The following is a 13,679-nucleotide window of genomic DNA, read 5'->3' as shown; positions in this document are numbered from 1 at the left end:
TTTTATTTTTTCTTTTGTTGAATACACGTTTGTTTTACCGGCAGTCCACATTAACAAGAATATCAAGGAAATAGTAAATTTTTCTTTTGGCAGAAGTCAAGATAAACTGTGCAGATTAAAATGTCTCAGTTTAACCTGAAGAAATGGTTTTGAATCATACAAATTTTGAAGAAGAAAAATAAAGACTGTCCAAAGGGATTCTCCTGGCTTATAACACATTTCCAGAACAACTCTCAGAAAACAAAACTCAATAAGAAATAACTTCTAAAATTTATTTATTTTTATTTAAAAATTTTCCTAAGTTTTAAATGAACTGTTAGCAATATCATTTTCTTCACTTAAAAGTGCATATCTCTGAGGGTGGGACATAAATTCTTTTTGAAGGAATATGAATGTAACTAATTAACACACAAAAGAAATCACTTAAAATATTTAAAAGGGGAAAAGTTTTTCACCAATAGTAATCTTTAAATAGACTGTAGTAGATGACATTGTTCCTATTTTTCCTTTTCATACCGTCTGAATTCACAATGAGTAGCTTAAAACTCTCAGTGAGCAGTTTTAAGACGTATCAGTGTCCGCTAAGAGACACTGACATTAATCAAGTCCATGGAGATGGCAAGTGCCGTGATGGCTGAGTTCAGATAGATGGGCTGGTCCCCAAATCAGAGGCAGGTGTGCTCTCTTTTCTTATATCAAGAGTTGGTTCAACTGAACTTGCTGGGGGTGGAATATTATGTACAGTTTTGCTGGCATTACTCAAAGTTGTTAGTAAGTGCGGTAATATCACACTCCTTGTCCAGGACACCAAATTCATCTTCTCTTGTAACTCCATCTTTAGTTTCAAATGGTTCTGAGGAAGGAGGTTAAAACTCAACTTCTAGAGGGTCTTGAGGTCCATTATTGTCCCATTCTGCATCATGTTTTACTTCACAATCCTTATCACTATCACTGTCGTGGATGGTAATTACAACTGGGGACTGCGAAGTACTGTCTCCCTGGTGTTTCTTCTTTTTCTTTTCGTGAGCTATGGTTGTGTCAGTAGCTTCTCCTTCATGAACTATCTCTACGCTCCGGCTCCGGGCCCTTTTCCTCCTCTTGCGTTTTGTCTCTGTGTCTGATGACAGGCTTTCTGAAAAGCTGTCACTCTCATTTTTGTTGCTTTCATCCAATTCTGAGGAAGATGTTTGGTAATCAGTGTGCTTTACCTTAGAAGCAAATTTATAAGATGCTTGAGCCACTTCATTGGTACTCTCCAAATGCCGTGCTTTGAATTTCCGTTTCCCTCCAGGTTTTTCATTTTTCCCCTGCTCAGGCCCTGTACGTGAAGTCGTTGACCTGTTACTAGGCAGGCTCCCTGATCTGTGCCTTTCCTTGTTGTAATATTTTGTTTTGCTGGGATTAGTTTTCCCCCTGGTATTTTTTCTTAAAGAAAAGGACTGACTTCCAGATTCTGGACTTGAAGATTGGCTGGAACGATGGGCTCTGCACAGAGCCCTCCTCTTGTCAGATGATCCGTAGTCAGCCCTGTCCCAGGTATCTCCACTTCCATAATCACGTCTTAAATGATAATGATCTCCACTTCTGCTCCGTGACCTTCCCTTACTGTGATCACTGCTATGAGATGGTGATCCGCTTGTGCTTTCACTGCTTAGAGATAGAGTTTGGGTGCTGTTAGACGACCTGCTCTCTCTAGTTCTGGATCTCTTTTTGTCTCTTCTCCCTCTAGGGCTCCTTTCCCTGCTTCTGGATATTTTCCTTTTCATTCTTTTCTTCCCAGGATGCTTTCTAGGATGGTTATCACACTCACTTCTACTCTGGGAACTTGAACCTGCACTTCTTGATCTTCCCCTTTTCCTGTATCTAGGGCTACATGGAGAATGTAATCTGTCTCCGCTCAAAGATGAGCTCAAGTCTCCAGGTGATGACGATGTACGTTGTTCCTCTTTCTCCTTTGATGAATCAGGATGACCTTCATTCATTTGCTCATTGTGTCCAAGGAGAAGGAGTGGAGATGAGCATCTGATAAGATCACTAGCACCAGAACTGCAAGGCTGGTCTTGTTCTTGTGTCGCCACTATCTCCCCTTCCTCCTGAGTACGGAACTCCTCAGAATCAGAAGACAGTTCAACAAGTTCTGGGGTCCTCTCAGCTAGTGGTTTAACAACCCCGACAATGACACAATCATCTGAAGAAGAATCACTGTTGTTATTCAAGTCCTCATCGCTTTGTACTCCTTGTATCTGAGACACGGCTCCCCCTGTGACCAGTTCTTCGTCTGAACTGCTGGAATTATTTAAGAGAGAAGACATAGCAACATGTGCCTGCTCTGAACTTGTGTAAGATGGTCCCGGTGTTTCATCATCCCATGGTGCCTGACTAACAGTGGCTGCATCAATGTCTAGCTCTTGGGTCCCAGACTCATCTGGAGATACGGTAATGACTGAAGAATCAGAAGGGCTGCCTTCTTCACGTGCAGGCGCAGGGTAATCATAATGAGCGTGTTGGTCGTATGCCTCCATGTGAAAAGGAGATCGAGCAAAACTGATAAGCTCATGTACAAAATGCTCGGTTAGATGAAGAAAAAATGGTCTTAAATCCGACACAAATGCCTGGCTCTCCAAAGCATAGCGAGTAACATTAGTCATGATGATGAGTTGGATGATATCCACTGAAGGTTCTCGAGCTCCTAAAAGAACTATAAGTTCCCGTCTTACCCAGGGGTCTAATTTGCGCAGGGAAGCTGGATTTGTACGGAAAAATTGAGTTGACATTTCCGTAGAGCTGCCACCGGCTTCAACACTTGTAACTCGAGCACCAGCACGATAGAGAGCTCGTCTAAAATTGATAGTCTCTTGTTCCTGAGCTGTCAGCAAAGATATTTCATGGACAGTACTTGGCCTCGCTACTACAAACAGACTCAGCAACTCAGGAATTGCGACATCCCTACCTCTTGTCGAAGGGCCTAACACTTCAAATAGAACGCCAGTGTCTGGCGAAGTTGTTCCTCCGTTCGCGGGACCACTAGGTACAGAAACGTTTCCTGGCCTTGCCCCAGCTGTCCGGGAGCGACGTGGCGGAACAGCAGAACCATCATAGGAAGCCCTTAGGACATGCTCCTCGAAGTCATCATCTGCCCTCACAGAATGGAAAATAGAATCAAAGGGCTGCTTACACAGTGGACACTCAGCTTTGGTTTTTGCCCACTCCCGAATACAGCGAAAGCAGAACTTATGCAAGCAGTTATTTGGGTAAGACACGTTATGAAATCGATCCAAGCATATAGGACACCGGGGCTCGGGAGATGCAGCAGCTGCTCCCGGCTGTGGGGCTGTGCTAGTGCCAGCCCTGGGTGAAGACTGGTCCATTTTAAATGCCTTAGCGCTTATCTCGGAAGTTGCCTGCGCTGGGGCGCCCCTGGCAAGCTCCGGACAGTCCAAGAAGCTAAGTCGGCGTGTACAGGATCCGCGAAGGTGTTCCCGGCCACTTCTCCGCGTACCCAGCGACTTCTCCACCTACCCGGGGACTTCTCCGCGTACCCAGGGACTTCTCCGCCTACCCTCAGAAGCTGGAGCAGGTGGGGGCGCTTCACCCTCCTCGCAGGAGGGCGAGGACCCCAGCAGCTACTTCGACCCCCAAGCAGGTACGATTTTTCTGGTTTTCTCCTTTCCTCACTACAAAATCTAGGTTAAATTTGAGGTTACAACCCTCAAATAATACCTGAAATGTATAGAGAAAGAACGTCCGCCTAAAGCGACCCGTTGCCAGCCTCTACTAGTCAGGCGTCAACTGAGAGCGCAGCAAACATTCCAGAACTGAACGTGCGCTCGTGTGCCCGCCCGCCCGGCCTCGGGCTTAGCTTTTCACAATTGCTGCCGCTCGAAGCACAAAACTGATTGGCCGGTAGGTTATGGCGGGTAACGCGCGCCACGTGTTTCTTTTTAGAAGCATCATTTAAGTCACCAAGCTATTGCGTTCTCAAGGAGCATAGGTTTCTTGAAGAATGGCTTAATTAACAAGGATTCCCACAATCCTCTGTCACTGTTACAGAAAATAGTGGGTGATATTCTTGTTTATGCCAAAGATGAACATACAAATGTAGCCATGGTCTGTGGGAACAAATGCGGAGTGCAACGGTAATTCTTTAGGCGTTAGATGCCGGTATAATGTTTAAACTGTGGATTACTTTTCAAGTAAATTTTGAAATGCACACGACAGCACATGATCCTGCATTAATACCACACTGCAGCTAGGGAGAAAAGCAGTGCAGGAGGCACGGCTATCTCTAGGCGGCGCCTTGGCAATTCTTACGGCCCATCAAATCAGCTTATAACCTGGTCATGGTATCCATGAGGGTCTAGGCTTCCTTCAAACAGTAACTTCATGGTAGTAAATATGGAGAACTTTGAATCATATTTCTTGTCTTAGTTTGAGCTATTATAAAAAAAAAAATACCAAAAACTGAATAGCTTGTAAACAACAGAAATTTATTTCTGACAATTTTGAAGGCTGCTAAGTCCAAGATCAAGGCACTGGAAGATTTGGTATTTGGTGAAGACCCACTTTCTGGTTGGAAGCAGGCACCTTCTTACCATGTCTTCATATGGCAGAAGGGAAGAGCTGGCACTCTGAGGTCTCTTTTATAAGGACACTAATCCCAATCATGATGGCTTTACCCTCCCAAAGGTCTGGTCTCCTAAAACTATCACCTTAGGGGTTAGGATTTCAACCTATGAATTTGGCAGGGACAAACTTTCAGTTTGGAGACTATAGCAGTCTCCAAAACTCGGAAAATAATTAGTAGCTTATAATTCATGGAGACAACAGATGTCAGAAATGACATAAAAATTACTGTCATGCACATGCTACAATAATTAAGTGCATACTATGTGCTAAGTGTTATAGTGATTTTAATCTACCATCTCATTGATCCCTTAGATCAACCCAATAAAAGTTAGCATCATTAAATTCATTTTTTTGTATGATTGATATACCATTTACAGAGATTATATTATTTGTCTCAAGATACCATGAATTGACTTAGGTTAGAAAAGATTGCTCTGGAGGAAATTTGGGGGCAAGAAGAACATCAGTGAGGCCAATTAGAAGATTATAACAACAGTCTAGATTAGGAATTATGATGGTTTCTGTAAAACCTGCTCTGACAGAAAGACAACAAACAATCCAGTTGCAGGTTTCCTCTGATTGACTTGTGGAGTAAAAATCAATTTCCCTGAGAATAGAGTCTAAATGGGTCATCAGAATAAGGTTGAAGATTGCTGCGTTGCCTATGAGACTGATAGGAGGAGCATATTTTGTTTGCAGTTAGGGCTTTGAAGCATCAACCAGAGTAAGAGCTCGGCATAATTTTGATTCTGTTAGCAAAAGGGGATCCTGAGAAAAAATAGGCATCCAAGGCTATTGCTTATGACTGTGCTTCCAAAAATAATGAGTAAATAGCTTTAGGTACAGGTGCTCCTTGACTTATAATGAGGTCATGTTCCAATAAAACCCATCATAAGCTGAAAATATCAGAATTCAAAAATGCATTCAATACATTTAAACTAACAAACAGAAAAGCTTAGCCTAGTTTACCTTAAACATGCTAAGAACACTCACATTAGCCTACACTTGGGCAAAATCATCTAACATAGAGTCTATTTTATTATGTAATAAAGTGTCAAATATCTCATGTAACCTATTGACCACTGTACTGAAAGTGAAAAACAGAATGTATCAGTACTTGAAGTATGATTGCTACTGAATGAATACAGCTTTTACACCATCATAAAGTTGAAAATTTTTAAGTTGAACCCTAATAAGCCAGGGACTGTCTGTATATGTTAAGGGATGAGTGGGCAAAGTCTAGGAGGGCAGCTGCTCTTGACTTTGAGGACTTCACTATTTCTTCATCAGTGTGAAAATTGACCCTTACAGGTCATTGATGGGTCATTTTACTGATTTCAGAATTACAGCCACTCTTTGCTTATTAAACTGATTTAAATGTAGAGAAGCATTGCTCTATAGGTTTATGGGGTCTTTCCCAGATTGTAAACTCTTTGAGACAAAGACCAGATTTTATTTTCATCTTATAAGTTTCCATTTCACCTATTCAGGAGTTCTGAATTTATTGTGCCTTCAGTCAACATTACTGATCAACCCTCTTGATGTGTGAGGACAGTAGGAGGTGGAGCAGATGGATAGAACTTTGTGGTAACTGGACTGGTAATCTGATAATTGGGAGTGGTAGAGCAGAGATGCTTTGTTGGCTGTTGTCTTAACCGCTCTCGGGAGTGCCACATGTAGCTTTTGAGATTTTATTTTATTTCTTAAAATTCTGTCTCGAGGATTAATTATTGTTTGTCAAGTCTCTTCCTGAGGCAATTTATTTCTCACTGAAACTTACAGAAAACTCCTATATCCTATGTACCTTACTTTGTGGTCAAGCCCGTATTCTTAGGTCCCTTGTTTGCTTATTATGACAAACTGGCACTTACAAATCAATCTGGATTCATGATATTCATTACAGAGACTTATAGCAACTGCTATACAAATAATAAACTAAAAAACTTCTAACTTTAATTTATCAGGTCCCATGTATTTATTTTTGTAGCTGCTGTGATTACTTTGGGGGTCTTTTTCATAAATTCTTTGCCTAGGCCAATGTCTGAAAGAGTCTTCCCTACATTTTCTTCTAGGATTCTTAAGGTTTCATGCCTTAGGTTTAAGTCTGTTATCCATCTAGAACTGATTTTTGTAAGAGGTGAGATATGGGGATCCAGTTTCAATCTTCTGCATGTAGCTATCCAGTTTTCCCGGCACCGTTTATTGAAAAGGGATTCTTTTCCCCAGTGTATATTTTTGTCTGCTTTGTCAAAAATTAGATGACAATATGCATATAGTTTCACCTCTAGATTCTCCGTCCTATTCCAACGGTCTATGTCTCTATTCTTGTGCCAGTACGATGCTGTTTTAGTTACTATAGCCTTGTAGTACAGCTTGAAGTCTGGTAGACTGATACCTCCCAGTTTGTTCTTTTCCTTAAGATTGCCTTGGCTATCCGAGGTCTTCTCTGATTTCATACAAAGTGTAGAATTATTTTTTCTAAATCTGTAAAGAATGATGTTGGTACTTTGATGGGGATTGCATTAATTCTGTAGATCACTTTAGGTAGTATGGACATTTTAACAGTGTTGATTCTACCTATCCATGAGCCAGGTAGATTTTTCCATCTGTTTACCTCTTCTGCAATTTATTTTCGTAGTATTTCATAGTTCTCCCTGTATATGTCTCTCACTTCTTTCATTAAATATATACCTAGATATTTGATTTTCTTTGAGGCTGTTATGAAAAGTACTATGTTTTTTATTTGAGTTTCAGCTTGACTGTTATTGGCGTATAAGAATGTCTCTGATTTGTGTGTATTAATTTTGTATCCTGAGGCTTTACTAAATTCATTTATCAATTCCAGGAGTCTCTTGGTTGAATACTTGGGGTTTTCTAGATATAATATCATATCATCATCAAAGAGTGAGAGTTTGATCTCTTCTGCCCCCCATTTGGAGGCCTTTAATTCCCCTTTTTTGTCTAATTGCTCCAGCAAGGACTTGTAGCACTATGTTGAATAGAAATGGGGATACTGGCATCCTTGTCTGGTCCCAGATATAAGTGGAAATGGTTTCACTTTTTCCCCATTCACAATGATATTGGCTGTGGGTTTATCGTATATGGCTTTGATAATTTTAAGGTATGCCTTGTCTATGCCTATTTTGCTCAGTGTTTTTATCATAAAGGTGTGCTGGACTTTGTCAATGTTCTTTGTGCATCAATTGAGAGAATCATATGGCCTATTTCTTGCTTTTATTTATGAAGTGAATTGAGTTTATAGATTTGCATATGTTGAACTAGCCTTGCATCTCTGGTATAACGCCCACCTTGTCATGGTGAATTCTTTTTTTGATATGCTGTTGATTTCGATTTGCTAACATTTTGTTGAGGATTTTTGCGTAAATATTCATGAGGGATATTGTTCTGTACTTTTCTTTTTCTGTTGGTTCCTTTCTGGGTTTTGGTATCAAGGTGATGTTGGCTTTGTAGAATGAGTTAGGGAGGATATCATCTTCCTCAATGTTGTGGAATAATTTCTGTAGTATAGGTATGAGTTCTTCTTTGAATGTTTGGTAGAACTTGGAAGTGTAGCCATCTGGTCCAGGACTTTTCCTTTTTGGAAGGTTTTTAATTACTGCTCCAATTTCTGTGCTTGCTATCTGTCTGTTCAGGAATTCTACTTCCTCCTGGGTGAACTAAGGGGGTTGTATGTTTCCAGGAATTTGTCCATTTCTTCCACATGATGTAGTTTTTGGCCATATAGATTTTTATAGTATTCAAAGATAACACTTTGTATTTCCATGGTGTCTGTTGTGACACCTCTCGTTTTTCATTTCTAATTGAGTTTATTAGAGTCCTTTCCCTTCGAGCTCTTGTCAATCTGGCAAGAGGGCTGTCAATTTTGTTTATCTTTCTGAAAAACCAGCCTTTGGTTTTGTTGATATCCAGATAGTTCTTTTATTCTCAATTTCATTTAGTTCTGCTTTGTTCTTAGTTATTTCTTTTCTTCTGCTAGGTTTGGAGTTGATTTGCTCTTCCTTTTCCAATTCCTTGAGATTGTTTGTTAGATTGTTGATATTTCAGCTTTCTGCTTTTCAGATGTAAGCATTTAATGCTATTAGTTTTCCTCTCAGGAATGCTTTTGCTGAGTCCCACAGGTTTTGATAACTTGTGTCCCCATTATCATTAAGTTCGATAAATGTTTTGATTTCTCTCTGTATTTCCTCCTTTAAGGAAACTATCATTAGAGCGAATAGACAACCTACAGAGTGGGAGAAAATATTTGCTCTCTACACATCCAATAAAGGGCTGATAACAAGAATCTATCTAGAACTCAAAAAAATCAACAAGAAAAAAATCAAACAACCCCATCAATAAATGGGCGAAGGACGTGAACAGAAATTTTTCAAAAGAAGACAGAATAATGGCCAGCAAACATATGAAAAATGCTCAACATCTCTAATCATTAGGGAAATGCAAATCAAAACCATACTGAGATATCCCCTAACTGCAGTAAGATTGGCCTGTATCAAAAAATCCCAAAGCAACAAATGCTGGTGAGGATGTGGAGAGATAGGAACACTCTTACACTGCTGGTGGGACTGAAAATTAGTGCAACCTCTGTGGAAAAGAATTTGGAGATACCTCAAAGAGCTACAAGTAGAACTACCATTTGATCCAGCAATACCACTATTAGGCATCTACCGAAAGGAACAAAAGTCATTCTGTAATAAAGACATCTGCACTCGAATGTTTATGGCAGCACAATTCACTATAGCAAGGATGTGGAAACAACCCAAGTGCCTGTCAATCCATGAATGGATTAATAAAATATGATATATGTATACAATGGAATACTACTCAATTATAAGAAATGACGGTGATCTAGCACCTCTTATATTTTCCTGGATAGAGTTTGAGCCTATCCTTCAAAGTGAGGTTTCACAAGAATGGAAGAATAGGCACCACGTATACTCGCTCTCAAACTGGCACTGACTGATCAACACTAAGGTGCTCACACAGTAGTAATATTCTTTTCGGGTAGGGGGTTGGGGATGGGTAAACTCACAACTAATGGACGTGGTGAGTGTTGTAGGGGGGGAAAGTGCACCATCTTGAATCATGGTTGGGATGTGGCAAGGTCATAACATGTAACCAAAATGTCTGTGCCCCCATAATTTCCTGAAATAAAAAAAATTAAAAAAAAAAAATAAGCTCAGGTGACTAGAGACTACAAGCAATCTGGGAGAAAAAGAAGAGACTTTGGCCAAATACCAAGATGAAACTGAGCCAGGAGCGCTCAGCCCTCCTTTCTGTTTCCCTTTGGCTTTACAGGAACTGGTGGCTTTGGGAAAATTGAGGCTGTGGCTGCCGGCATTTGTACATGTTGTCTGATGGGGAATAAGACGATGATTATGTGGGCAGGGAGTGAAGCCAATGCAAATGTTGTGGGCTGGAAAAAATGCTTAAGGAGTTTTGAAATCTTTTACAAAGCTGCTTCCCATTCCTGACTTCTGCCCACCCCAGCTCCATCCGGAAAGCAAAGCAGAGGCAGGGAGAGCAGCTTTCCAGATAACATAGTGCTTGGCATGTCTTGGGATGGGACATGTTAGGGTTGAATTAAACCAAGCTTCCAGAAACAAGCTGCCTGCTCCTAGTCACCACTCCTTCACTCACCGTTTCTCATTGAGGCTCAATTGTCTCCTTCAAAAAATGAGACAATGAGGTGGTGGGAGCCAATGGACTAAAGGGGTTTTTTGCATGTTTGACACCAAAATAACCTAAGATCCAAATCCTTCTACCCACTCCTTCCTCAAAGTATGGCATCATAGAAAGCCCACCTCTGTGAATTGTGGAATACCTGAATCCATTAAATAAGAATAATTTTGATAGCCTCCATTTTATAGATATTGATGTACAGAAAACTAATAAACAAGAGTAAGCACCTAGAAATGATAAATTACTATAAATTTGTACAATCATCTCAAGAATGATGGTGTTCTGCTGTCTTCTTCATTATTAATGAACTAGACAATCTTATTTAAAACAGACAATGGTGAAAATCAAGAAGATAAATATTTCGCATTTTGCATTCAAGACACTCTCTCTACAAAGAGAAATTTCATCGTATAAATATCTCATTTTATTTATTCAATTACTTAATGTATACTGCTCTTTCCCACCTGAATTTATGTAGAGAGAAGAGCCTGGATTGTTTTAACCTTTGTACTTGAAACTCAGGGTCATTGCTGCATTTTACACTAAATAATCATCTTAACACATTTTCTTTTGCCTCTCGTGGATTTTAACATTTGGAAATGAGCAACTGCTTATCTTCTAGAAAGCTGATAAATACTTATCATATAGCTAAACTCCAAAAATGTGAGAGAGCACAGAACTCATGCAGACAATGACACCTGTTTGCTGCGTCAATTTCAGCCAGCCCTAATACTCATTACTCTCCAATTCCTGAGAAATAATACAAGGGAAATCCCATTATCATCTAAACTTTGCAAACATTCAGTATTAGTAGAATGTATTGAACACAACCAGCGCTCACCACACATTCACTAACTAATCTGACCACTTGTCATAGTCTTTTTGGGCTTCTGTAGCAAAATACCTTAGACTAGGGTGGCCAGAAATGTATTGCTCCCAGTTCTGGAGGCTGGACAGTTCACGATGAAGCTGCCAGCAGATACCGTGTCTCATGAGGGCTCATTCTCTGCTTCATAGATGGTGCTTTGTTACTGGGTCCCCACAAGGCAGAAGGAGCAAACAAGTTCCCTCAGGCTTCTTTTATAAGGACACCAATCCCATTCATGAGGACTGAGCCCTCCTAACCTAATCACCTCCCAAGGGCCACACATCTTAATACCATCACCTTGGGGGTTAGGTTTGAACATATGAAATTTGGGGGGACATTTAGACTATAGTGCTACTCTTGAAGCATGTTCTAAATGAAGTGAGAGCACAGTGGCTTGTATTTTAATGGTACTTTCCAATTTAACATATGCTTTAACATGTCTCATTTGATCTCCACATTAATCCAGCCATTAGCCCATTTTACAGATTAAGATGCTGAGAAAGGGAAGAGGTCATTTCCCTGCTTGTCTGTGACCCTCCCACTTCAAGCAACATTAACAGGGATAGGGCAAAGTAGAATGCACAGAGTGCTAGAAGCTGACAGGTTGGAATCCAAGTTCTGTTCTGCCTCTCGTTAGCTATCTGAGCTTGGACAAGGTATCTACCCCCTAGAAACTCAAGATTTTTACCTATAAAAATTGAACTAATAATAAGCTACCTCTCCAGGTCATTATGAGAATTAAACCAAATAATTCTAGTAACAGGCCTTGCTTTGATACTTGTCACTCGGTAACCACTCAGAAAAGGATGCTTTATAACAAAAGTACATAGTGCCACCTGTTCTTCCTAATTAACACCCCTCATAAACACACCCAAATGAAATAACAAACCAAGTAAAATTCTATCCATCTTTAAGAAGATGTAAAAACATGCCACTTTATAATTGGCAATGCTGCTCTTATATCTCTTATAATAATTAGGTTTTTATTCCAAGGGGCTTACAGAAGCAGATCTTCCCTAAACTACATAGAAAGAGTTTGGAAAATAAACCTCCTCCTATGGCAATGTCCTTTACCGTCTTTGACCTATACAGAGAAGCTTTCTTATTCCTCCTTAACATTGATTAATGGTAGATTTCACAGGTGATTTACAAGCCTTTAAGTCATGATGTCCTAAGAAGCCTAACAGAACCATAATCTTTGGTTTATCTGTCTGTCACATTTCAGTAACCTAACTGGGAAACAGATACCATCCTTTGTCAAAAAGAACTGCCTCTTGTGCTTGGGCAGTCCATGTTCCAGGCTTCCTTTCTCCCTTCCTGTCCCTGCCCAGACACCAAGAAAATGGGATTCCGTCAGGGAGGGCTTGGATGGGATCCAATTCAAAGACATATAATTGGCAGGTTTTTTATCTTTCAAAGTCCTTTTCAATAGTCATGATGCTACAGTCAGACTTGCTTTGATTCACACAAAGCATTGCCTCACCTCCAAGACTGTTGCTAGGATATAGGGGATATCACACTCCTGAACACATAGGCGGAAGGAAAAGAGTTTCCTCCTCCTTGCAAATGTCATTCCAATTCTTGCTCTGCTTTTCTTCAAGGCCAAACTGAGGACAAAGAATGGGATTAGCAGGATGAAGTATTTAAAACAAAAGTCAGAAACCAGAGGGACCAGTGCCTGACTGGGAACAGGGGTGGGGAGGGCCCTGTGGGAGAGAAAGTCTTGCGTGTGCTGGTAGTGAGGTGCCTGCTGTGTGGATGAGATCCAGAATCAGGAAAAGGGATTGCATGTGTGTGTGTTTGTGCACGTGTGTGTGTGTGTGTGTGCATGTGCACGCGTGCATGTGCATCACAAAGAGGGGAGGGTATTAAAAATCAACAAGACACTGAAATGTCTCCATTCTTCCCGTCTAAAGGCAGTAAGTCAGAGAAGAGAGCTCTAGAATTTATTAAGCATTGAACAGCTCGAGGCCCCATTAATATGTAAATATGGCATGATATCTGGAAAGGCTAGCATATTAAAGGGTTATCCACCATGGGAGTTTATAAATACATCCACAAAGCCTTTGATACTTCTCCCTTCAAAAAATACAGCCCAATTTCCCCTGTCTTAAGTGTGGACTGTATTTAGTGACTCATTTTTAGCTTAAAAAATGTGGTAGAGTGACAGTGACACTGTCATGAGATTAGGACATACAGAACTGAGTGGCTCCCTTCTTACATGTCTCTTTCATGTCGCCCTCTCTGTGGGAATCCACGCCACGAGGGTACTCAAGCAGCCCTGTGGAGATGCCTGCAAGGAAAGCAATTGAGGTCTCCTGCCAACAGCCATGTGAGTGAGCCCTCTTCGAAGTTGACCTTCCAGTGGCTGCCAAGCCTTGGGGGTGACCGAAGCCCCAGCCAATATGACATCTCTTGAAACACCCCGAGCCAGAGCCATTCAACCAAATTCCTCCCAAATTCCTGACCTAAATAAACTATGAGG

The 13,679-nt window shown here is 40.7% G+C and overlaps 1 pseudogene; it reads right to left on the bottom strand.

The window, feature by feature from the left end:
- Positions 1-571: 571 nt before the first annotated feature.
- The window catches only part of LOC138387466 (E3 ubiquitin-protein ligase Topors pseudogene), a 182,482-nt pseudogene continuing 169,374 nt past the window's right edge, over positions 572-13,679 (bottom strand).

Source organism: Eulemur rufifrons, chromosome 1, assembly GCF_041146395.1.
Source record: "Eulemur rufifrons isolate Redbay chromosome 1, OSU_ERuf_1, whole genome shotgun sequence".
Taxonomy (NCBI): Eukaryota; Metazoa; Chordata; class Mammalia; order Primates; family Lemuridae; genus Eulemur; species Eulemur rufifrons.
Note: the sequence above shows the minus strand (reverse complement) of the source record. Positions and strands in the feature narration are given on the sequence as shown.